Source organism: Taudactylus pleione, unplaced genomic scaffold, assembly GCF_031769625.1.
Source record: "Taudactylus pleione unplaced genomic scaffold, aTauple2 ptg000442l, whole genome shotgun sequence".
Classification (NCBI taxonomy): domain Eukaryota; kingdom Metazoa; phylum Chordata; class Amphibia; order Anura; family Myobatrachidae; genus Taudactylus; species Taudactylus pleione.
In genome coordinates, this window is record NW_028284844.1 from 6,918,252 (window position 1) to 6,945,207 (window position 26,956).

The 26,956-nt window shown below is 46.0% G+C and overlaps 1 pseudogene; it reads left to right on the forward strand.

Moving 5' to 3' along the window:
* Window positions 1-575: 575 nt before the first annotated feature.
* LOC148505718 (uncharacterized) lies at window positions 576-14,712 on the forward strand (annotated as a pseudogene).
* Window positions 14,713-26,956: the final 12,244 nt, after the last annotated feature.

The following is a 26,956-nucleotide window of genomic DNA, read 5'->3' on the forward strand; positions in this document are numbered from 1 at the left end:
TTTAAGCCGTATGTCATGTCTTTCTTTTCAGCTGACACAGATCTTAAGAGATGCAAAGAGCTCCTGCCAGCGAGTTGTCAGCTCAAGTGGCACTTCATAGGCCATTGTCTCCAGTTTCTCTGGCAACAGGAAAAAACTGAGCTTTCCCAAGAGACCCATTAGTGATGCAGATGAGTCAACACAACATTTTGACATCTGGTCAGGTCTAAAATAATTGCCCAAAAGTAGTGGCAACTCTACCGTAATGCAATCTAATATGGTCACCATCTACAGAGTGGTGGAGGATTATTTTAATTACAGTGTACAAATAGACATGTCAAACAGTCCCTTTGACAACTGAGAGGAAAAAAAAGGCAATTTGGAGGCCCTTGAACAAACTGGTTCTGCTTTACTTAAGCTGCCCACCCTCCAGTGTGTACTCAGAAAGAGTGTTCAGCACAGCCGGGAACCTTGTCAGCGATTGGCGTAGGAGGCTACTGCCTCAAAATGTAGAAAAGATGATGTTCATCAAAATGAACCATAAATTCCATGAGGAAGACCATTACTGCCAATTACGTCAAAGTATAGAGACTTCTATGGTGTATTACAGCGGGGATGCATTAATATTGTGTGAAGATGATGTTAACTCTGATAAGTGTGAGGAGAAAGATGACAATTATGATATCTTGCCACTGAGAGAAGAGATCATTAACAGCACTGTTAGCTGCCTTAAACCATTCATTAACAGCACTGTAAGCTGCCTTAAGCCCATTGGTAGCTTGTTTTGTGGAGGCCCTAAGAAAACCAATCACTTCAGCCACAAAAGTGGTAGTCCCTGTGAAGTTATTGGTTTGATAAACTGCGCATGTCCTTTTTAATATAGTACAACATAAACCCAATTCCAGCTTGCACCTCTTTTCATTGCATTATGCGCTGTTTGGGGCATTGGTGACTGTCTTTTTGCATAAACGACAAACATTTTTATAGTTTATTAAACCGCCATCCTGTCTGCCACTGCTGTGTGGCAATGTTTCATAGATGTCCTATATTCTTTTAAACTGCTTAGTTTAATCAGACAGCTTGCTGCAGCCTTTGGCCTATATTGGTGTGAAAACAATATTATGAGTTGGTCAAAATTGACTGGCAATGACTGGAAACTATTGTTATTGAGGTTAATAATATTGTAGGAACAAAAACAGGCCCAAATTATGTGATTGTATCTGTTTTTATAATTAAAAAAAAAAAAAAAAGAATACAGATCCAAAACCAAATTACAACGATGAATTAGAACCAAAACATGGGGGGTCAATGTGCATGTTATGCTTTTGTAATTGGATTCATCTTCATGCTTTGGTTTTGGTTTTGCAAAACCACCCTCAAGTGTTTTGGTGTTAGCTTTAGTTTTGGATCTGGATTTTTTTTTTTTATATATAAATGATAAAATTTTAAAACAGCTTAAATCATATAATTTTTGCAATCCAAAACCCGAGATTCTGATTTAAAACCGCGACTCTGATCTGACCGGATTCACGAAATTCGGGTGTATTCTGATTTCTGGAGAACTGTACTGAACATTTCTAAATATATATATATATATATATATATATATATATATATATATATATATTCATATCCAAGGTCCAGCACTCACATCAGGCAAGGTCCATACACATCAAAGGGGTGCACATCAGCTGCGTTACCATAATCCCAGGTTCTCCAGCAATTCATATGTTGTAAAGGATGGCACTCACCAGTAGTGAGATCCGTGCTACATGCATCTGTGTGATTGACAGTGACACAGAGCACAGATGGGTCAGTGAGACCCGTCTGTGCTGCTGTGTATTTCATTGACACTGATGCACGCACGGACCAGGAGATCCGTGCTACTTGCATCTGTGTCATTGACACAGAGCACTGACGGGTCTGTGAGACCCGTCTGTGCTGCTGTGGTAAAAAAAAAAAAAAACCTGTGTAACAAAAGAAAAAAATGGCGTGCACCCCCCCGAAAAAGAGCAACCAGCCCCGGGCATTAGTGACCCAGTGTTGGATGTGCTTAAATACAGGGGACAAACGATGTAGGGGTCTCCTGTACTTAAGCACAATCAGCACTGGGCTAGTCAGAACCAGCGTTGGTTGCCAAAATACGGGGGACAAACGACGTAGGGGTCCCCCGTATTCTGCGCAACCAGCTCTGGGCTCTGATCCGGTCCTGGTTCTGGAAATACAGGGGAAAAAAATGAGTAGGGTTCCCCTGTATGTTCCAGAACCAGCACTGGACTTTTTCTAGCGGGGGGCTGATGCCACAGCCAGGGGAGCCCTTTCACCGGGACCCCCAGCCGCAGCATCAGCCTTGACCGCTAGTCAGCCCAGGCCGGGGATCCCTTTAGAGCTGGGGACCCCCCCAATAAAGGGGTCACCCTCTCCAGGGCACCCCAGGCCCAGGCTGATAGCCCGGGGCTATCCCCGCCACCCCTGGTGGCGATGGGTGGCGGGTTGATAGTGTGGTGTGTTGTAAATAAAGAATATCAAACATTGTCTTTACAAGTAGAACTGCAAGTCCCAGCAAGCCTGCCCTGCATGCTGGTACTTGGAGAACCACAAGTACCAGCATGCAGGGCATTAAGGGCCCACTTGTACCTGTAGTTCACCTGTAAAAAAATGTTTAAAAAAACACAGGACACACACACCGTGACAGTATAAGTTTATTAAACATACAGTCAGGTGCATAAATATTGGGACATTGACAAAATTTTCATATTTTGGCCTCTATTCACCACCACAATGGCTTTGAAATGAAACAAACAAGATGTGCTTTAACTGCAGACTTTCAGATTTAATTTGAGGGTAATTACATCCAAATCAGGTGAACGGTGTAGGAATTACAATGGTTTCTATATGTGCCTCCCAATTTTTAAGGGGCCATAAGTAATGGGACTATCAACTCAAAAGCTATTTCATGGACAGGTGTGGGCTATTCCCTCGTTATTTCATTATCAATTAAGCAAGTAAAAGGTCTGGAGTTGATTCTAGGTGTGACATTTGCATTTGGAATCAGTTGCTGTCGACTCTCAATATGAGATCCAAAGAGCTGTCACTATCAGTGAAGCAAGTCATCATTAGGCTGAAATATCAAAACAAACCCATCGATAGCAAAAACATTAGGTGTGGCCAAATCAACTGTTTGGAACATTTTTAAAAAGAAAGAACGCACCGGAGAGCTCAGCAACACCAAAAGACCCGGAAGACCACTGAAAACAACTGTGGTGGATGACAGAAGAATTATTTCCCTGGTGAAGAAAAACCCCTTCACAACAGTTGGCCAAATCAAGAACACTCTCCAGGAGGTAGGTGTATATGTGTCAAAGTCAACAATCAAGAGAAGACTTCACAAGAGTGAATATAGAGGGTTCACCACAAGATATAAACCATTGGTGAGCCTCAAAAACAGGAAGACCAGATTAAAGTTTGCCAATCAACATCTAAAAAAGCTATTACAGTTCTGGAACAACATCCTATGGACAGATGAGACAAAGATCAACTTGTACCAGAGTGATTGGAAGAAAAGAGTATGGAGAAGGAAAGGAACTGCTCATGATCCAAAACATACCACCTCATCAGTGAAGCATGGTGGCTGTAGTGTCATGGTGTGGGCATGTATGGCTGCCAATGGAACTGGTTCCCTTGTATTTATTGATGATGTGACTGCTGACAAAAGCAGCAGAATGAATTCTGAAGTGTTTCGGATAATATTATATGCTCATATTCAGTCAAATGCTTCAGAACTCATTGGACGGCGCTTCACAGTGCAGATGGACAATGACCTGAAGCATACTGCAAAAGCAACCAAAGAGTTTTTTAAGGCTAAAAAGTGGAATGTTATGCAATGGCCAAGTCAATCCCCTGACTTGAATCTGATTGAGCATGCATTTCACTTGATGAAGACAAAACTGAAGGGAAAATGCCCCAAGAACAAGCAGGAACTGAAGACATTTGCAGTAGAGGCCTGGCAGATCATCACCAGGGATGAAACCCAGCGTCTGGTGATGTCTATGCGTTCCAAACTTCAGGCTGTAATTGCCTGCAAAGGATTTGCAACAAATTATTAAAAAGTGAAAGTTAGATTTAGGATTGTTTAGTTTGTCCCATTACTTATGGCCCCTTAAAAAGTGGGAGGCACATATAGAAACCATTGTAATTCCTACACCGTTCACCTGATTTGGATGTAATTACCCTCAAATTAAATCTGAAAGTCTGTAGTTAAAGCACATCTTGTTTGTTTCATTTCAAAGCCATTGTGGTGGTGAATAGAGGCCAAAATATGAAAATTCTGTCAATGTCCCAATATTTATGCACCTGACTGTATATACACACACACACACGTACACATACTCACCTATGTAACCCTGTAGCATCGGTCCACTTGTCCGGTAAAGTATCCATAGGGGACCTGTGAAAAAAGAACATACTCACCATCTCCTATGCGAGGTTCTGTCCTCTTCGTTCCAAAGTAGGCATCCCCGGACTTGGCAAAAAAAAAAAACGAAACCCCGATCCACGAACTTAGTACCGTTCTATAGAACGGTACTTCCCGAATGAGAGTCAATGTAGTATTAAATGTAAAATTTATTAAATGTAAAATTTAATAACCTTGCGGCTCCCACCATTGACTACAATGGAGGGAGACGTTCACTGGCTGAGAGACGGGAGATGACCTCTCTCAGCCAATGAACGCTTAGCAGCGGGGTTTCCATGGTGATACCCTGCCGCTAAGCTCTCATTCGGGAAGTACCGTTCTAGAGAACGGTACTAAGTTCGTGGATCGGGTTTTAATTTTTTTTTTTTGCAAAGGCCGGGGATGCCTACTTTGGAACGAAGAGGACAGAACCTCGCATAGGAGATGGTGAGTATGTTTTTTTTCACAGGTCCCCTATGGATACTTTACCGGACAAGTGGACCGATGCTACAGGGTTACATAGGTGAGTATGTGTACATGTGTGTGTATGTATGTTTAATAAACTTATACTGTCACAGTGTGTGTGTCCTGTGTTTTTTAAACATTTTTTTACAGGTGAACTACAGGTACTAGTGGGCCCTTAATGCCCTGCATGCTGGTACTTGTGGTTCTCCAAGTACCAGCATGCAGGGCAGGCTTGCTGGGACTTGCAGTTCTACTTGTAAAGACAATGTTTGATATTCTTTATTTACACCACACCACACTATCAACCCGCCACCCACTGCCACCAGGGGTAGCGGGGATAGCCCCGGGCTATCAGCCTGGGCCTGGGGTGCCCTGGAGTGGGTGACCCCTTTATTAGGGGGGTCCCCAGCTCTCCAGGGATCCCCGGCCTGGGCTGACTAGCGGTCAGGGCTGATGCTGCGGCTGGGGGTCCCGGTGAAAGGGTTGGCTGTGGCATCAGCCCCCCGCTAGAAAAAGTCCAGTGCTGGTTCTGGAACATACAGGGGAACCCTACTCATTTTTTTCCCCTGTATTTCCAGAACCAGAACCGGATCAGAGCCCAGAGCTGGTTGCGCAGAATACGGGGGACCCCTACGTCGTTTGTCCCCCGTATTTTGGCAACCAGCGCTGGTTCTGACTAGCCCGGTGCTGGTTGTGCTTAAGTACAGGGGACCCCCTACGTTGTTTGTCCCCTGTATTTAAGCACACCCAGCACTGGGTCACTAATGCCCGGGGCTGGTTGCTCTTTCTTTGGGGAGGGGGGCACGCCATTTTTTTCTTTTGTTACACAGGTTTTTTGGGTTTTTTTACCACAGCAGCACAGACGGGTCTCACGGACCTGTCATTGCTCTGTGCCAATCACACAGATGAATGTAGCACGGATCTCCCGGGTCCGTGCTACATGCAAATGGGCACCATAACGCTGATTGGCTTCCTGTCTGCCACTGCAGTGCCACTCCTAGATGGGCCACGTGTTTGTGCCGCCCACTTGTGTCGCTTAGCATAGTCATCCAGCTACCTCGGTGCAACCTTTTGGCCTCAAAACAATATTGTGAGGTGTGAGGTGTTCAGAATAGAGTGGAAATGAGTGGAAATTAATGTTATTGGGGTTATTAATAACGTAGGAACAAAAAAAGGCCCATTTTATGTGATTTTAGCAGTTTTTTTTATTTTTTAAGAAAAAATCCAGATCCAAAACACAAAACCCAGAACCCAAAACACGGAAGGGTGGTTTTGGCAAAACCAATCCAGATCCAAAACACGAAGAAAGATCCAGATCCAAAACCAAAACACGAAAAGTGGCTGGTGCACACCCCTTATATATATATATATATATATATATATATATATATATACACACACACACACACACACACACGTGTACCGCTGCCCCCCACAAGCTGATTAGTCAAATAATAAATCTGATTGCAACTGCCATGTACTGTATCACTGCCACTCTGCCGTTCACAAGGCATGCAGCTACTGTACCTCTCTGGAGTGAGAGATAATAATTATACCGGATGCTTATTTTCACGTTATAAGTAGAGAACATGATTGCAACCGGTCACTAACATGAATGCCAATGTGCCTGCTATGAAGACTGACAGGGGAGTATTCCTGCTGTTGATCTCAGCACTATTTGTACTTTGTGGCAGCTGCAATTAAGGCACTGGATCATAGACAGAGACGTCCTCCAGATTTTAAGGTCTTCCTGAGAGAAGGTCCATTCTTAGCATCGCATCTTGGAACCCTCCAGTGATGATTTCTCCATAGCAACACTGAGCAGTAATGCAGAGTAATTGGGCGTCAGAGTCTTTGGGTTAGGAAACTGGTTTCTTCGTGAATTCCAGCCCCCAGAGTGCAGGTCTCCTTGAAAAGACACTCATTGATTATTCCATTGCTGAAGAGGGGGGGGGGGGGCTGGGGTTGTCTGTCGATGTCATTAATGATTACACGTCCTCCTGCTCATTGTCATCCCACCGGTACCCCCCACAGCCAATCAATGAGATTCATTCTCCCAGAAATCACCCCGTCATTTCACCGTGGGTTATCACTCAATCAGGCCCCTGTCTGTGCCTGTCTGTACAAGGGGAATATTGCTAGATAGTACATCAATAATGTCAGGTAATAGATTACCATATCCACGTGAGGTAATCGCTAAGCAGTATAGTATGGACACAGGGCCTCATTCAGAGGCGCTTGCAAAAAGCCAGCGCTCGCTCTGAATCAGGGCGGCCGCTTTTTTTTTTACCACCCGGCCTCCTGGCCGCTCGCTAAGCTGTGGGTGACCAGGCGAGCGGCAAGGTGATGGTCGCGATCATCGGGCTTGCGACGAGACCCTTGTGGTAACAGAGCAGGAAGCTCACTACTTCAGGAACGCCTCCGTTTGGTCAGCCACCCCCCCTCCCCGCCTACAAAACGGGACGCGCTGTCGATCAACATCGACAGCCGCCCCGTTTGTAGCGAGCCCTGAGCGAGTGAAATTCTCACTCGTTACAGGGCTTACGCACGCCCGCAGCACGTGCAGCACGTGCGCAGTACCCCACCATCGACCCGCTTGCGAGCGGGTCTGAATCAGGCCCACTGACAGTAAGCATTCTATAGGGGTCTGTGCAGTAGTCATTAAATTAAAAGGCATTTTTTTCTATAGAAATGTACAAGTAAAATCCACAATATGATCATTTACAAATCTTTATTTTCTGATACTACATTTATAGTTACCATCTTCCTTGCGACCCAGTGACGGCACGATGCGATGTGACTACACCGCGTCCTTCATTGCATCGTCCCATCTGATGTGCAGGACAGCAGATTGGAAGATGTGATGCAGGACCATTGGGAACAACGGATCAGGCGTACACGCTATACGATGTGTATGATATATCATTCCGATCCGCGACAGAACGATATATCGTACGATGGATCGGATAGTGTGTACCCAGCTTAAGGGTTACCTGTCTTTGCAGGGTGCAGAAATATTGTTCCAGCAAAGTAAAACAACTGACTATAGTTCTGGCTGCCGGGCAAGGTGTACAGTAATCAACAGCAAAAGGGGGGTGGCGGGGAGAACCCAGACTGCTCACTTTTTGCCCGCGAAGAGCTAGTAGTAGGTACGGCCAGGGAGGAAGGTGCTGTGAGCCCCTCAGCCCAGTGCATAGCCAGTGGGGGGCGCAATCAGTGTGATTACTCCCCCCACAGGCATAGGAGACTGCTGCGGCTGTTGCTTAGCAGCCTTGAGCAGTCTCCCAGTGCAGCCCAGCACACAGCAGCATGTGCTGGGCTTCTGTGATGTAAGGCAAGCGGGGGCACTGCCGGGCCCCTCCAGCAAGCCCGGGTAATTAGTACCCGCTGCCCCTCCCACCTCTCGGCGCCCCTGGGTATGGCCATCGGGAGTGTGTCCATTGATGGTCACCATTGATGGCTTTATTGGTGATTACCATCGATGGCACATCAACCATCTACCATCGATGGTTTGCACCACTCTATGGGCCTGATACAGACTTGGTCGCAAGCGCTCACAACCGGGTCGATGGTGGCCCACAGTGCATGCGTACAACGGAGCCGGCTCCATCGTGCGCATACGCGAGACATCATCATGGCCGCTCGCTATAGCTGTGGGTGGTCACCCACAGCTATGCGAGCAGCCAAGAGGCCGCTACAAAAAGAAAAAAGCCCGGCCCTCATTCAGAGCGAGCGCTCTGTCAGAGCGAGCGGCTTTGAATCAGGCCCTATGTACACTGCTGCAGGGGGTGGAGCTTAGCAGGCACTTGGAGGCAGAGCTAAGCTCCGTCACATAAGAAAAAAAAAACAATCATCAGGTCCCGTTCACCCGTCGATGGTGGAGAACCATTGGCTCTCTGCCATCGATGGCAACAAAAAAAAAAAAAGAGTTAACTATTGATGGTCAATGGCCATCCCTAGGTAGTAGGGCTCGCAAAAATGGTCCATTTAGTCGGCATATTATGATTGTCGCAGGTGTGTCAGTGCATTCACAGATGCAAGCATGGGAGGCCATGGTCAGATGGAGAAACTGCACCCCATAGGAGCTGGCGCAAGTGTCAATGGTGAGGCCGATGGTGGCATATAAAGACGCACCAATCGGTATTACAGAGTGCACGGGCGCTGACAATAGGCGCCTCAGTGCTTGCATTATTGGCCGCACGGATGTACACGAGGGATGGAGTCTGTAGGCCATTTACATAACCTCGCAGACGGGCAGCCGCCCATAGATGCTGCGCTTTTGGGTGCAGCTCAGAGTCAGGACCTAAAGGGTCGAATCAGACCCGGACGCTAAGCTGCGCTGTCTCGCTGCCAAAAGGGGCTGGGTATGCAAAGGCCGCGATCACACTGTCTGGTGTAAGGACGAAATTTATGTCTTAGAGAGCGACAGCAGAGTGATCGCACGCCGGTATAAAGACGCCCGCTTTGTTTTCTTAGCACACATCATGTCCAGGAAGTGTATGATTAATCAGAACCATCGGGAGCCATCGGAGCTGCACGCAGCGCTCGAGGTAGACCCTACCCCGCCGCAAGCACTGTGATCACTGCAGGCTGAAATACAACCAGGTGACGTGTACAATGACGCCTCCATACTAATTATGCACACCCATAAAACTCAGTTTTGACGCACAGACACGCCTGCGATCGCAGCACCACTCCCCCGTTCACAAGCACCTTACCCTGTTACCACCCACAAACGCCTCTATCTGTCACTCAAAGTAGCGCTCAGTCTTTGTGTTAAGAGTGCACAATTCCGGATCGCAATGACTGGTTTGCGCACGCGCACTGTGATGCATGCGCAGACGGGCGACAATCGCCCATGATGTGCGTCCGCGGCTTAGCGTCCAGGTCTGAATCGGGCCCTAAGTGCATATAGGTTATAATTACAAACAGCTTTAACCCTTTAAGTGCCAATCTAGAATGTGCGGTAATATCTTTCACTGAACATTCAACATAGGATCTGGTCTGCTCTCACTGTCTTGTGAGCTCGGGCTGGTGCATACACTGGAATATCTAACATAGATAGGAAATAATCTGTTGTCCTTCCTACATACACAGGGAATGCTACCTTGTCTGTCCAGACTAGCACTGAGGTCCGCTTACGCTGCACATTGCTCCCAGCTGGTGCTGAGGTCTGTCTGTGCTGCTCCTGCCCCATCCACTCAGTGTCTTGTTACTAAGCATGGAGCTGGCTCTCCGTAGCCTCTTGCTCGTAGCATGCTGTCTTCACAGCATGATGGCACACAAGCTGCAAGCCAGAGTTCCCTCCTAAACCACAGTATGGGCGCAGCCATGTTGGACTTGATGCTCTTCCTCGACTGTTCCCAGACCAGCTGATCGCAGCATCCAATCCCTGGGTAGACACCCTATAAATTACATTTCCTGACTAGCCTTTGTTGCCAGTACAACTTCCCTTCTTGTTGAAGTTATGCTGCATACACACTAGACAATAAGTTGGACAATATGAGCGATAACGATATCGTTCATCGAGTTCAATATCGTCCAGTGTGTATGCAAGACATTGTTAATGATGCGCGCTACCGCGGATCATTTACAATGTCTTCCATCGCCCGTACTTGCAGGGCAAACTGACAATATCATCAGGTTCTGCAAGTACAGGGATGAGGGAGGGTTCCGTTACTGAACAATATCGTTAATCAGTGGTGTGAAGTGCAGCCTCCTGGCCGCTAGCTAAGCTGTGGGTTACTACCCACAGCTCTAGCGAGCGACCAGGTTGATGGTCACGATGGTCAGGACCATTGCGACCATCGGGGCTTGCGACGAGACCCTAAGGTTGGGTCTTGGCAAGCATAAGCCCCAGGGAGCTTCCTGCTCTGATCGAGCAGGAAGCTCCCCACTGACATCACTGCTGATGTCAGTGCGGCCGCCCACAAACGGCAAGCGTTCCATCGGGAATGCCTCCGTTTGGCCGGCCACCCCCCCTGCCCACCTCCCAAACGCGGCAAGCTGTCAATCACCATCGACAGCTCGCCCCCTTTGGTGCGAGACCCGTAAGCGACGGAGCGCCTGTCGCTAGCCGGGTCTCGCGCATGCGTACGTGGGAGCCGGCTCCGACGTGCGCATGCCCAGTGGGCAAACATCGACCCCTCGCAACCGGGTCTGAATAAGGCCCTCTATTCCATCTAACACTCCAGTCTGGTTACAAGTCTCCATTCCATCTAACACTCCAGTCTGGTTTTACATCAGAGACTTGGGGCCTCATTCAGAGGCGGTCGGAGGATGCAAGCGGTCGCTCAGAAACTGGGCATCCTGACCGCCCGCCTCTGTTTCGGTCATTAGGCTGTGGGTTTACACCCACAGCTCTAACGACCGCTAGGGTGATGACCATCGGGGCTTACGACGAGACCCTAGAGTAGGGTCTCACTTGTCGTAAGCCCCGGAGAGCTTCTGGCTCTGTCAGAGCCGGAAGCTCTCCACTGACATCACTAGTGATGTCAGTGGGGCCTCCCCCAAATGGTAGGCGTTCCCATGGGAACGCCTCCATTTGGGCTGCCACCCCCCCGGCCCGCCTTCCAAACGGGGCGAGCTGTCAATCAACATCGACAGCTCGCCCCCTTTGGAAAGAGACCCGCTACGACCGGCGCTGTCGGTCGTAGCGGGTCTTATGCATGCGCACGAAGGAGCCGGCTCCCTCGTGCGCATGCGCACTTGACAAACATCGAGGCGGCCGTGCGGTCGTAGACCATACGGCCGCCTCTGAATGAAGGCCTTGTTTCCTTCTGCCTCCGTCAGTCCTAGCTTATATATCCAAACATTGGTCCCATCCGATATCTCCAAACATCGGTCCCGTCCGATATCTCCAAATACCAGTACCATTCGATATCCTCAAACATCGGTCTCAAAATGGTCAAGTTCTTCAAATTATCAACATCGGTTTCAAATCAATCAAGTTCTTCAATTGATCAACATCGGTCTCAAACCGATCCAGCTCTCAATCCAGCATCAACAATCCAAATCCGATTTTGCCCATCTCTTCAGTATCATATATCCAGTTCCCATTCCAACCTGCTGTTCAATAAAGACATTTACTTTACTGTCCTCGACTTCGGGCCCATCATCCTCTACAGTTCATATAACTCCTCACATCATACATGAGGTCCTGGCTCAAGCCGCCCAGTTTTATCCATGCCTCCCAAGTCTCCTCTTCAGCCTCCCACACCTGTTCCGACCAAATCCAAACCTCAGGCGTGACAGATACCTCATGGGGAATTGCCTAGACTGAGAGTTGTGGCCCTGTCTGATACAATGTGTATTGCATTGCAGCCCGCCTCTCCTCTTGCCTCTTTTGAGGAACTTGCTACTTATAGTCAGGGTCACTACGTATGAATTTGAACTGTCGTTGGATTTTTGTGGAGAGTAGGAAAACTGTACATTTCTGTAAAGTTATTGTATAAGCAATCAGAAAAAAAACAATGTTTCCCTTTGCCTTGATACATACATGGCCGCCATCTTGGAAATTACAAAATGGCTGCCGGAAACAATATTTTCGTCTATAACTCGACTTCTAACTAACATAGAAATTTGATTTTCGCAGCTGAACTACCATTTTCAGGGCCAAAGAATCAAATGCTCCTAGTTGCAGATGTTGCAAATGTGTTGAGACAATTGTTATAGCAGTTCTAGTATTATATTGTAGTTTACATATTGTAGTATACAGCAGTTGTTGGATTATATTATATTGTGATGGTTTTTTGTTCTATTTTCTGTGTTGTAGGCTTTAAAAATGAGTGACAAACCACAAGCTACTGAAGGGGCTACATGTCCAGCTCAGGAGTTTATCAACTGAAGCAGTGTATACTCTGTCAGTCTGGTGCTGACAATGACCAGTCGGTGCTACATCCACCGATAGACTCCTACCAGTGTGTGCTGGACATAGTAGTAGAGAGGGCCAGGGTGCATGATGGCAACTTCGTTGAAGTTCACCGACGACTGCAAAGCTGTACAGTAAACACACTCTGGGGGTCATTCAGACCCGCTCGTGAGTAAAGTTCGCTCGCTAGCGGGTCGATGTTGTTAGACTGCACATGCGCACGACGGAGGGAGCTCCGTCGTGCGCATGCGCGAGACCCGGCGAGCAACGAGAAATACGTCGCTCGGGGTCTCGCACCAAAGGGGGCGTGCTGTCGATGGTGAGTGACAGCACGCCCCCTTTGGTGGGCGTGGCTGCCAGACGGAGGCGTTCCCATGGGAACGCCTACCGTCTGAGTCCGGCTCCACTGACATCAGTAGTGATGTCAGTGGGAGTGACTTTGGCTCTAATAGAGCCAAAATCACTCCTGGGCTTGCAGTAGCGAGACCCTACCGCAGGGTCTCGTCGCAAGCCCGATGGTCGCGATGGTCTTTGACCATCGCGACCATCATCATGGACGCTCGCTATAGCTGTGGGTGGTCACCCACAGCTATACGAGCGTCCAGGAGGACTCTCCATTTTCATGGAGGAGGGCCCTGATTCAGAGCGAGCACTCTGGTCAGAGCGTCCGGCTCTGAATCAGGCCCTCTGTGCACATCAAGCAGTCTAGCATTGTTGTTGCTATGCAAATGCAATTAACAAGGACCAAATCCAACGTGCCCGAGACCGTCATACACATGCATTAGCTACTGGCCTCCACACTGCCAAGAAACGAGGCTAGAAAAGGGGAAAAACTGAAATGGATGAAGCAGGCCCAGCAACATCCGGCTATTCAACACCATTCACTAGGTCACAGACAAGTCCACTGATTAAGGAACGATGTTTCTTCTGTCAGAAAGATGATGATGAGCAGCGGTATCAGGTGAGGACAATCAAGGCTGGAGACTCTCTTAAACAAGCTGTTGAAAGAGACAATAATGACACACTGAAAACAAGACTGACCTCATGCATTGGACCAGGTGATGCACATTCAATTGATGTTCACTATCACAAAACCTGCTGGACAAAGCATGTTTTTCATGTACAGTGAGATGCCAACACCAGTGGAAGCAGAACAGGCAGCAAAGTACCTTTGTTACAGCGTGCAAGTCTGCTCGAGCTGATCAACCTCATTGATGTCCAAACACAGAACCAAGCATACCTACCTATGGAAGATATCGAAACCACAGTATGCTTGGCACAGAAGGCTTAGAAAATCACGTACCTTCATTCAATAGAAAGTGGCTAAAAGAAAACATCCTCAATGCCTTGCCACACCTGAAGTCATGCCTGCCAAAAAATCAAAGGAAGTCAGCTGTTCTCTATTGCCCAGAGGCATGCGAGAAAAGCATGGTTCATTCTGCGATGGAAAGTCATGATAATGAAGAGGACAACATGGACACCATCTACAGAGCAGCACACGTGATAAGGAAAAGCATTGCAAACTTTACCAAAGCAGCCAAGAATGCAAACAGCATACAGGTTGCCAGTGACATCCATGACGTTCCAGTTGAACAGTAAACCATGATCTGCTGGATCATGATAGGACCTGCTGAGAGTCTACAATGTCAAAGGGGAACCACAGCTGTTGAAAGAGCAGCACTCACAGTGAGTCAGAACATCATGTATGGATTCAAATCAAACCGACAGGTCAACCTCCATGACAGTTACCCTTCCAGCTCCAAAGGCCATCATTGAGATGGTTAGCTGCAAATGCAAAACAGAATGTTCTTCTGCCAGATGTTCTTGCAAAACAAATAACTTATCCTACACCGTTCTTTGTCAGTGCGGCAGTGAGTGTCAGAATGATGAAGACATACAGAATAACTATGGAAGTGATGATGACAAAGATGGCGACAATATGTAAGACTCATTGTATTATTGCATTGAAATTGGTTACAAAATTAATTATACATTATACAAAATATACTTTTATTATTATATATATAAGTATAATAATACAAAATTAAACCCATTTCTGTCATGAAGAGTGTTTCGGTACTTAATGTTCACTTCCTTAGTGCAATGTTCATGTATGATCGCTTGTAGAACATTGAATAAAACGGAAAAAATCAGTCTAATAGGTTTGTGGTTGAATCTACTTTATCTACTTTGGTACCATTTGATTCTTTGGCCCTGAAAATGGTAGTTCAGCTGTGAAAATCAAATTTCTATGTTAGTTAGAAGCTGAGTTATAGACAAAAACATTGTTTCCGGCAGCCATTTTGTCAATTCCAAGATGGCGGCCATGTATGTATCAAGGCAAAGGGAAACATTGATTTTCTGATTGCTTTAGAATAATGTTTACAGAAATGTATAGTTTTCCTACTCTCCACAAAAATCCAACAAAATTACAGAGTGAACCTGACTATTAGAATGAAGCCCCTGGGTTTGCACATGCTACAGAAGTGTACACATACACCCAAGGGCTGGCTGGCATCTTTCTGCCTGGGGGGGGCAAACACCAGCCAGTGGCCCTGGTGTTCCTACCAGCACATTACAACGGAAAAGAGGATGTGACGTAAATCCTCTAGGCGTGCTTCGTGTAATGTGGGTGTGCTTTATACACAACTTCATATACAACACCTACTGCACCAGCCCCATCTGACAAAGCAAAGACTATTCTAGTGACCTCTGGGCTCGATTCAGACCCACTCGCTAGGGTGTGTTCGCACGTAGCCTGCCGATATTTGCAACTGCGCATGCGTATAAGACGCGTTGAGCGTGCACGAACCAGTCACTGAGATCGCGAAGCGTTCACCCCTTGTGCACAGACACCTCGCTGGAATGAGTGACGGGATGAGCCATTTGTGGGTGGTGACAGGGGTTGGTCACTGGAAACGGGGGTGTGGTGGTGACGAACACAGGCGTGTCTGTGCGTCATAACGCCATTTTCAGAGGTGTGCATAATTAAGACGCAGCGTCATAGTACACGTCACATGGCTGAATTACACACTGAACCTCTCGCAGTGCTTGCGGAAGGGTATGGTCAGCCACAAGTGCTGCATATGGGTACGATGTTACTCGATGTTACCGTTTGTTCAATACACTTCCTGGACATGACGTGTATTGCTAAAGGAAAGTGGGCGTCTTAAAACAGGCTGGTGGTAATCTATAAACATACCGCGATCGCACGCCAAAACATAGTGGGCGTGCTAATGTCTTGCCGTGCGATCGTGGAATTTGCATACTTTAGCAGCATGCAAACACATCTAGCGAGCGGGTCTGAATCGGGCCCTCTAATCAATACAGAGATCATTACAATATACAATACACAGCACACTCTAGTGACCACTAAACAATATAGGGACAATTCTAATGACTAATATACAATACAGGGACCACCCTAGTGATCGCTATATAAAATGCACGGATTATCCTAGTGATCGATGTATACAATACAGGAACAATCCTAGTAACCATGATAAATCATAAAAAAAAATCTAATTAATAAATTCAGTTAAGATGTCCCACTCGTTATGTAGAGAGAGAAAAAAAAAGAATATTGCATAGCATAAAAACAATCTACCACTTATACAAATCAAAAAGGAAGCGCTAGCAGTTGCTTATACTATTTTGATTCTAAAATTTCAGAGACATTTAATGGGAATGGCACTAATCCTACATTATGCTGTACTTGGGGCACGTGAGAGCACACCCAAGAATCGGTTTGGTTTAAAATTTTGCCCACAATGGTGTGATAATCCTCTAAAGGATACCCACCCCAATACTGGTTATACTTAGGCTGACACCGCTGGATGCAATTGTCATCAATTACGGACCCACAGAACTCACACATACAATAATCCTCAGACGATAAACCTTCACACTGTCTCCGAGTTTTCAGAATAACAGATCTCTTAACAATTACTGTACTAAGATTGGTCAGACACTCCCCTGATTGGCATAGCACTCCTCCTCTCGACTCTACTCCATCAATACTGCCCTTAGCTCCCATCTCCTCTATCGGTCCCCCGTCACAGAAACCAGAAATCCCCGGACAAACCAGGTTGATGGAAACTCTGGAAGAGAATACAAAAATGAACACAGCAGATCAGTCCAAGTATCTACAAATTTCTTTAGCTCAGGTATCTCACTGTAACCTTTTAACCCTCCCGGAACAAGATCGCGATCGACAGGTCCACGTTATCTGCCTCGTCGCCGCCTTGTATCTCCACCGGTTGGTTGACCTTCTTACAGTGAGTGGAATGGACCCAGGTATCTCTCTCTGCCACCTTCAATGAGGTTGTACTCGTCAGCAACACCTGATACGGACCTTCCCACCGATCAGTCAAACAACCTGAACGCAACAAATTTCTGATCATAACAAATTCTCCTGGTTCAACATCATGACAGTTTGTTTCAGGCATATCATGTGACAACAATTTTAGTTTCTGTTGTTGCTGTTGTAACTGTTTACTCATTGTTATAAGATACCTTACAGTTACCTCGTTGTTACCTTTCAAATCTTCCTGCGGACTTATAATCAAATGAGGTTGTCTACCAAACAGTATTTCAAAGAGGGACAGATTAAAAGGAGGCCTAGGAGTTGTCCTGATACTATGAAGGACAAGTGGTAATGCTTCTGGCCAACCCAGTCCAGTTTGCAACATGATTTTACTTAATTTGTTTTTAATAGTACCGTTCATCCTCTCCACCTTGGCACTGGCTTGCGGTCAGTAGGGGATATGAAGTCGACTATTAATACCCATCAGCTTACACATATTTTGGAAAACATCACCTGTGAAATGAGTACCCCTATCACTCTCAATAATTCTAGGGATACCGTATCTGCATACAAACTCCTGTTTTTCCTCAAGCAGGTCAGACAGGACATTGCTCTCTTTTCTGCTTGAGAAGAAAAACCTAGTGCACACCAGTATGCTCTCACCAATTTGCACATACCTTGCTTTCCCAAATGAGTCAGACCGTGCGCTGCCTCAGCCAGGCTTGGGTAGTACACCTTGGGAGCCACTGGCTTACCTTGTCCATCTCTTCAGAGTCCAGAAGACTCTTGCCCACATCCCTTGGACTTCCAGACTGCCTTTTCCTGAATAGAACACAATTTTGCATCTCAATTAATTTCAGCATGTCAATCGTTTGAAAAGTCCTAATTTGTTCAGTTGGTACATTCATTTTTAACCCTGCTGCCCATTTTGCAGTTTCATCTGCCCTGTTGTTGCCCAGTGACACCGGATCATCCTCACATGTATGGGCTTTACACTTAATTACCGCCACTGTCTTAGGCAATTGGATTGCTGTCAATAGTCCTTTTATATGTCTGGAATGTGCAATTGGTGTGCCTGCTGCTGTCATAAATTTTCTCAGACGCCCTAGAGCACCAAAATCGTGTACTACCCCGAGGGCGTACCTAGAGTCAGTGTAGATATTAGCAGATTTACCTTCCGCTAATTCACACGCCCTCTTTAGTGCCACCAGTTCCGCCACTTGGGCCGAGTGTGGTGGGCCTAAAGGTTCGGCCTCTATAACGACCTCGTCATTTACCACAGCATAACCTGTACATAACTCTCCAGTGTCAGTTTGTCTATGATAACTCCCATCCGTGTAAAATGTCACATCTACAATTTCTAAAGGTGTATCCCGTATGTCAGGTCTTGCAGTAAAGGGTTGATTCAGATATTCCATACAATCATTAATATACCTGCAGAACTCACCTTTCGCCAGCGACTCACCTCTCTCCACCCTTTGTGCATCGTGTTGCACATATGGTAAATACGTAGCTGGATTTAACGTACTGCACCTTTTGATGGTGATGTTTGCAGGTGCTATTAGGGCTAGTTCCCATTTTGTGAATCTAACTGAGGAGACATGTCTGGTTTGGGCAGAGTTTAGCAAAGCAGATACAGCATGGGGAGTATAGACAATCATATCATGGCCTAGTACCACATCCTCACTCTTACTGACCAATAGAGCAGTTGCTGCTACACTTCTTAAACACGTTGGGAGTGATCTTGCCACAGTGTCCAATTGTGCACTGTAGTATGCTACGGGCCTACTGGCATCACCATGTTTTTGTGAGAGGACACCTGCTGCACAACCATCAGCTTCCGTACAATACAAATCAAAAGGTTTTTCATAATCAGGTATTCCCAATGCAGGTGCTCTTGTCAGACTATCCTTAAGATTAAGGAAAGCCTGCTCTGATTCCTCTGTGTGTATGACACGATCGGGCTTTGAGAAAGAGACTAAGGACCTCATTCAGAGTTGGTCGTAAGCGGGCGCTCGGTCGTACGCCTAACGATCGAGAATCAGAAAAAAAAACAATCGCACGGCCGGGCGATTGCAACCAAAGTGACACCCATACCTCAACAAAGCACCTCCTCTAGCTAACGAGTGATAGTTGCGGCGGCTTGTGTTGTGTGCAAATTACACCAAAAATAAACAATAAAAAATGCATAGAATAAGCCATCCCCATGAAATTTATTGATTCTTATTATTCGCTAATGCAAACGCAACTGAATCAATTACAAGCCAATTAGCAGTGTTATTAGCAACAACAAACGATTATTAGCTGCTTGCATTGTGTAGCACAAAATAGAAACATCAGACATAACATCAGTCACATTTGATAGTATCGATTGTACTCTGGGGCTTGAGAGAGCACATACCCAACCTCAAGCTGTACGATCAGCCAGGCCTCTAACCTGCTCGCAGAGTGACGTTTTACTACTTCTGGCCTTCTATGTCGGTCATAGCAGGAAATTTATGTATGCCCCTGAAACGCCCTGAAAACGGTGAGGAATGCCTGCGTTTTTAGACCACCACCCCCGTCAACACCCACAAACGGCCTTTCATGTCAATCAACTCCCGGAAGCTCTTCCTGCTCGTAAGCCATACGATCGACAGCATTTTGGATTGCAAGGTCTCGTACGCACATGCGCACAACTAACCGTACGCATGCGTGGTTTGGAAACATCAGATGCGTACGACCGAGCGGCTGCTTACGACCAACTCTGAATGAGGTCCTAAGTCCTATAGTGGCAAGGCCAAAATAGAAAAACCTGGGATCCACATTCTGCAGTATCCACACATTCCCAAGAAGGTACGAATTTGCTGCTGATTCTGCGGCAGTGTCATGTTCTGTATGGCTTGGATTCTGTCATTTGTCAGATGTCATAACCCCTGGGTTAGGCAATGTCCCAAGTATTTAACCCTGGACTGGCATGACTGTAGTTTGTCCTTAGCAACCTTAAGTCCTGTTTGCGAGAGATGAAACAATAAAAGTTTAGTATCATTTAAACATGACATAAACGAATCAGAACATAACAATAAATCGTCCACATATTGTATTAGAACAGATCCATTGGCAGGTTGAAAAGATTGTAAACAGTCATGTAAGGCCTGGGAGAAGATACTGGGGCTGTCTATGAAACCCTGGGGCAATTGTGTCCATGTGTATTGTACACCCCCTGTATGTAACAGCGAATAGGTACTAACAGTCAGGATGAAGAGGTACAGAGAAGTAAGCAGAACAGAGGTCAATGACAGTGAAATGGGTTGCATTTGGTGGGATCTGCATAAGAATGACAACTGGATTTGGCACTACGGGAAATTGGCTCTCTACTACCTTATTAACCCCTCTAAGGTCTTGTACCAGCCTTTAACCCCTCCCACCACTCTTCTTCACAGGAAAGATGGGACTGTTGGCTACACTTGCTGTACGGACTAAAATTCCTTGCTGCAATAATCGCTCAATTATGGGATAAACCCCTAACTCTACCTCCTGTTTGAATGGGTACTGGGGAATTTTTGGAGCTTGCCTACCGCTTTTTAGATTTACCATTACGGGAGCTACATTTGCCATTAATCCAGTGTCCTGTCCATCCTTGGTTCAAAGTTAATCTGGAATTTGGGATAACATTTGATCTACCTGAGATGGATTTTTACCTGAACCGGTAGAGTGACACATTATCCTTTGGGGAGTGTCCAATATATCCCTCACCTCGTACGCAACTCTCTCTGGGATATTTAGAAATATACCATTAGGGGTACAATATATGACACATCCCATCTTACATAACAAATCACTTCCCAGTAGGTTAGTAGGAGCCGCTGCTGCCAGGAGGAAAGAATGCCTGGTATGCAATGGCCCGATAGTGACCTCTGTGGATTTGGTTAAAGGATAATGTTGCACTTTACCTGTTACACCCATTGCTGGTACTGTCTTGCTGGTCACCTGTAAATTAGCGGGCAATTTTATCACTGATCTGGTTGCCCCTGTGTCTACAAGAAAAGGATATTTAGTACCAGCTACATCAACCATCATTACCGGTTCTTCACTAGTACTTCTCGTTAACCTGACTATCTGTAGACTACAGGTATGACCTGACCCCTAGCGTTGACTCTCACTCTCCAATACAGCATTTAAGGCCACAATTGGAGCAGGTGACTGTTGTGAATTCCCTGTACTCTGTGTATATCCCTTATGGGGATATTCAGGTACTCCCTGGTTAGGGGGTCCTACCTTCTTCACCTTACAGTTCCTACTTACATGTCCCACTTGGTTGCAGTTGAAGCACCTTTGTAAGTGGGGTGGGTGAAAGTGTTGCTGTGTGGGTTGATAGTAGGGAAAGATGGTGGTTGTGGATAGTATGGGTTTTAAGGCTGTGTGTGATAAGTGGGGTAGGGCTGTGTTTGTGGTGGTGCAGGATTGGTGAGGACGTGTAGCTGTGCAGATGCATGTGTGTCTGTTGGCTGTGATGTTACAGTCATTCCTTCTAGAGCTTGAATACTAACAGCCATTAGCTTCTCGCTCTGGGTCTCTCTCTTTTTGAGGATGTTTTTATCATGTTCAATAGCGGATTCTATGAGCGTGTCTACAGTAACTCCTCTCCAGCCAGGTAGTGAGGTCTGAACTCGGGTCTTTAGATTCTCTTTTAGACCATCCATAAGTACAGTGATGATCATTCCCCTGTGATGAGTGCTATCTTTAATATCCTCTATCCCAGTGTCCTGGGTGATAGCCTGCAGAGCTCGGTTACAGTAATCCTCTGCAGATTCACTCTCTTTTTGTTTTATGGTGAAAATTTTACTCCAGTTAACTACTACTGGAAAATATACACCCAACTGAGTTATTATGCGGGTAATGTTACCTTGGTTACTCTCGTCTGTTACGGAACCATCTCCATCCAATACGCAATCCGTGATACACTTTTTCACTTCGGTATTGTGTGGAAGACAAGCCCTTAACACCACTCGCCAATCTTTATTGGTTGGCTCGTGAGCACTACCCAAATTTTTCAAAAATCTTTGGCATTTGGCTAATTCCTTTTTAGGATCAGGGAAATCATTCATTATGGAATTTAGCTCCGCTCTTGTCCAAGGACAATGCATTGCTACCTCCCTTGTGGGCACTACACCGTTCGCATCTGCATTCCCATTTGGAACAGTTATTGTCCGGATGGGATGCAGACTGGCCGCACTGCTACTTTTGACCTTATTACCTGGCTGGGGATTGAGTCTACGACTGCTACTTATGTGATTAACAAAATTCCTCTACGGGTGCAGTGGATGTTAACACTTCCTGTACTATCACTGATGAAGATGGCGGCACCACTTGTGCTTGTTGTGGTGGAGCATCTAACATGTGTACAGCATGGGAAATGGCAGACATAACAACAGGTTCATCATCCGCATCATAAACATTTTCTTCGTGATTACTCAAGCGAGGGTACAAGTTACTTGCTACATTTTTATGGGTTTTTACAATGACTGTACATGCACTCCCATCCGCATAGGGCGGTGGTGGTGCGCGTGAACCACTGGCAATACCTACCGCAATGCTACCTTGCTGCAGTTTAGCGCTGCGTGTGCACTCTCCTGTAATGTGCTCGCGACGCTAGTTTGCATCGCGTGCACACCTTTAAGCCACGCATCCTCCTCACGCTGCCACAATTTCAAACACTCGTTATATTTTACCTTTTTCATTCGAGAGCGCACCATACAGATGCTAACTCGGACATTGTTCAATACCTCCTTATCAAAGCTGCCAATTCTGGGGAAAGGTCTAACACTCTTCCTCGTCATTTTCAACCATACATCACAGTACTTAGTCGCAAAAGCACCGTATGTATTTAGTATGCATAATATGCCGTGCCGACCCAAGCGGCGCTTCCAACAGTAGCACATCATCTAACATCTCTACCGTTTGCTTGGCTCCCATTCTGAGAGAACCCTGAGCTTACCTGTGGACGATATTAACAGGATGCGCCCACACACCTATGGAAGAATAACCAGGCTGCTTCCACGCACCTAATCCCTTTTTGACTACCTTTCAACTGCTAGCATGTAGGCATTCCAATAACACCTACCCTTTTCAGTGATTTCGTCCACCCTCTACTCAGTTCACAATCACAATTTAGCCAAAACTGTGCGGTTCAATTACAATGCTCAAATAACCCTAACTGATCACTGAATACTGCAATCACACTGAGAGCCGAAACCTACAAAGACAACAACTACACCTGCTTATGTGTATAGACTGCGGTATCTACTACCGAGCCACTAGGCCGGCACCAGGCGCCTAGCACTTAAGGGTCCTAAGATACCCTTAACTAGGGAACATGTTACCCCTACCAACAAATATTCACTGTTACACACCCTTTTCTGCGCAGAAAAATACACGTTTTCCCAGACTATGGCAACACTGATCAGGGTATTAACAACAGTGCTATCTATCAATATCACCGTGCACTCTCAACGGCTTTGTTTAAAACACTTGGCAGCAATACAGGAAATACGTATACGCTATTGTGCGACTTGTCGCATACACAATAATGCGACTACTACACAAAACGTATTACCCTTCCGCTATTGTGTGACTTTTGTCCCTGGATTCTAATCAGCGCTCCTTAAACCACAATAACGGGTAGCGGACTCTCGGCAACAAAGTGGTAGCAGATTTTCGAAGGCACAATGTGTTCTCCTGCTATGACGCCTCCACCCTTTTGCTGAGAGTTCGCTGACCGAGTGTTTCCAACTATCGATTTCTCCCTAACGATTCCTACCTACCTATACCTTCCAAAATTGTCGCTATTTAGCGTTATGAGTCGCACAAGAAATAAATGCTTTCAGACTTTGAGTGTGGTTCCAAAGCACAAAAAGTTATTATTCAATATATAAACAGATGGTTACACGCTGTGATCTAAATACAATTAGTGCAAAATAAATCATACAGACCCAAGGTACAGTTGTTACATACGCACGCGCTCTGGACCCAGATACCGGCATCAATATAGAAACCTCCGTTAACAGCAAGGCAAGAAGACTGGCATCCAAGTTTGTGCCCTTTGTGTCCTTTTTCCCGCTGCATACTAAATCTAAGCTGGTTACATTACAGAGTACATTTTAATGTTTAACTCTCTATAGTCCATAGTTTGCAGACACATGTTGCGATCTTCTCACCGATGGTACCGGAAATCTGCAAACACACAGTGGATCAGTACAACACCAAACATGGTCTGCTTACCATGTACTAAACCTTAGATATCAACTTACATTTATTTCACAACATTAATAATACTGAATAAACCTTGAATATTGCCCTTTAATGCTAGGGAACCTTTTATGTAAGTGTGCAGTGTGTAAGTATTGGGGATTTAGGAAAAGACGTTAGTTAGCATTGTGCGACTACGTGTTTGTGGAGTACACCATTGTACGTGTTTTGCAGGATTGATCATTTTATATGTTTTAGTGACTGTCTGTATTTATGTGGTGAGGACTTTTAACTTCTTCCTATTGCGTGGGAATCTCACGACGCTAAATAATAGCATCGCCGTATATACTTATAATGGGCAAGATTCACTAAAATGGCGCTGGCGGCCAGTCGCAAAATGGCGTCTCAATGCCATTCGCAAAATGGCGTCGCATAGATTTAATTTTAAACCGATCCTGGCTCAGCCAATTATCCGGCTTCGACAATTGGTACATCGAGCACCATTGGTAGCGATCGCAGCACTTGTGGTTGCCTTACCCTGCCACAAGCACTGCGAGGACTTCAGTATAAAAAACAGGCATGTGACGTGTACTATGACGTTGCCTGTTAATTATGCACGCCTTAAAAACGGTGTTGAAACAATGAGGCACGCCTGCGTTCACACCTTCCCACCCCCGTTATTAGTATCCTGCCCCTGTTACCACCCACAAACGGCCTCTCCTGTCACTCATTTCACTGGGCTGTCTTTGCTGGGCGAGCGAGCGGCCTGCAATCGCACAGAGTAGTTCGTGCACGTGAAGAACGAAGGAGATAGGTAGGAGATCGGGAAGCGTTCGCTTGCTGCGCATAGACAGCTCAGCAGAGTGAGTGACAGGAGAAGCCATTTGTGGGTGGTGACAGGGGCTGGCCATTAAAAACGGGGGAGTGGAGGTGCGAACGCAGGTGTGCCTGAACTTCTTAACGCCGTTTCAGAGGCGTGCATAATTAACAGGCAGCGTCATAGTACACGTCACCTGGTTGAATTTCACACTGAAGTGCTCGCAGTGCTTGCGGTAGGGTATAGTCAAGCACAAGAGCTACATTCGCTTCTGATGGTACCCGAAGTACAGATGGTTGCATACACTTCCTGGAGATGACGTGCACAAGTGGGCGTCTTATTACAGGCTAGTGGTCGTCTACATACACAAAGTGATCGCATGCCAAGACATAGTGGGCATGCTTATGCCTTGTCGTGCGATCGCCTGCCTTACTGGGTGTGTGCCGGATTTGCATATGTTGGGTGCAAGCTTACGCATCTAGCGAGCGTGTCTGAATGAGCTCCTTTGTGCCTTATAACCAATGCAGGGAAATGGCAATGATGAGCTCATTTGAATGTGTATATCTCTGAATTCTTTTTTTTTTCAAGTATATAACAGCTTCCTAATGGGTAAGGTGCAATCAGGGAGATTGCTAGACTCTTCAGGGAGTCAGGGAGATTGCTACTATATCAGGGAGTCAGGGAGATTGCTACTATATCAGGGAGTCAGGGAGATTGCTAGACTCTTCAGGGAGTCAGGGAGATTGCTACTATATCAGGGAGTCAGGGAGATTGCTACTATGTCAGTGAGATTGCTACTATATCAGGGAGTCAGGGAGATTGCTACTATATCAGGGTGTCAGGGAGATTGCTACTATATCAGGGAGTCAGGGAGATTGCTACTATATCAGGGAGTCAGGGAGATTGCTACTATATCAGGGAATCAGGGAGACTGCTACTATATCAGGGAATCAGGGAGATTGCTACTATATCAGGGAGTCAGGGAGATTGCTAGACTCTTCAGGGAGTCAGGGAGATTGCTACTATATCAGGGAGTCAGGGAGATTGCTACTATATCATGGAGTCAGGGAGATTGCTACTATATCACGGAGTCAGGAAGATTGCTACTATATCAGGGAGTCAGGGAGATTGCTACTATGTCAGTGAGTCAGGGAGATTGCTACTATGTCAGGGAGTCAGGGAGATTGCTACTATGTCAGGGAGTCAGGGAGATTGCTACTATATCAGGGAGCTAGGGAGATTGCTACTATATCAGGGAGTCAGGGAGATTGCTACTATATCAGGGAATCAGGGAGATTGCTAGACTCTTCAGGGAGTCAGGGAGATTGCTACTATATCAGGGAGTCAGGGAGATTGCTACTATGTCAGGGAGTCAGGGAGATTGCTACTATGTCAGGGAGTCAGGGAGATTGCTACTGTGTCAGGGAGTCAGGGAGATTGCTACTGTGTCAGGGAGTCAGGGAGATTGCTACTATATCAGGGAGTCAGGGAGATTGCTACTATATCAGGGAGTCTCCCTGACAATCAGGGAGAGTTGGTAAGTATGATCATAACTCAATGACATTTTGATGCACGTGTCACAAAACCTTTAAATATTATTAAATATGAATAAACAAAATGATACTCACAATATCTCCATCATATTCATCATCTTCCAATTGACAGTGTATGCCGGGAAGAAATGCAAGGACTGTAAGTACAAAGACAACATGTTACAGCCTTTACCTGTGTGTATATGACTATGCAATAGTGTGTTATGTTCATGTGCTATGTACGTTTTCTAATAAATACACATGAATAAACATTGGAAACCAAATACCAAATGTTTGAGTATGGCAC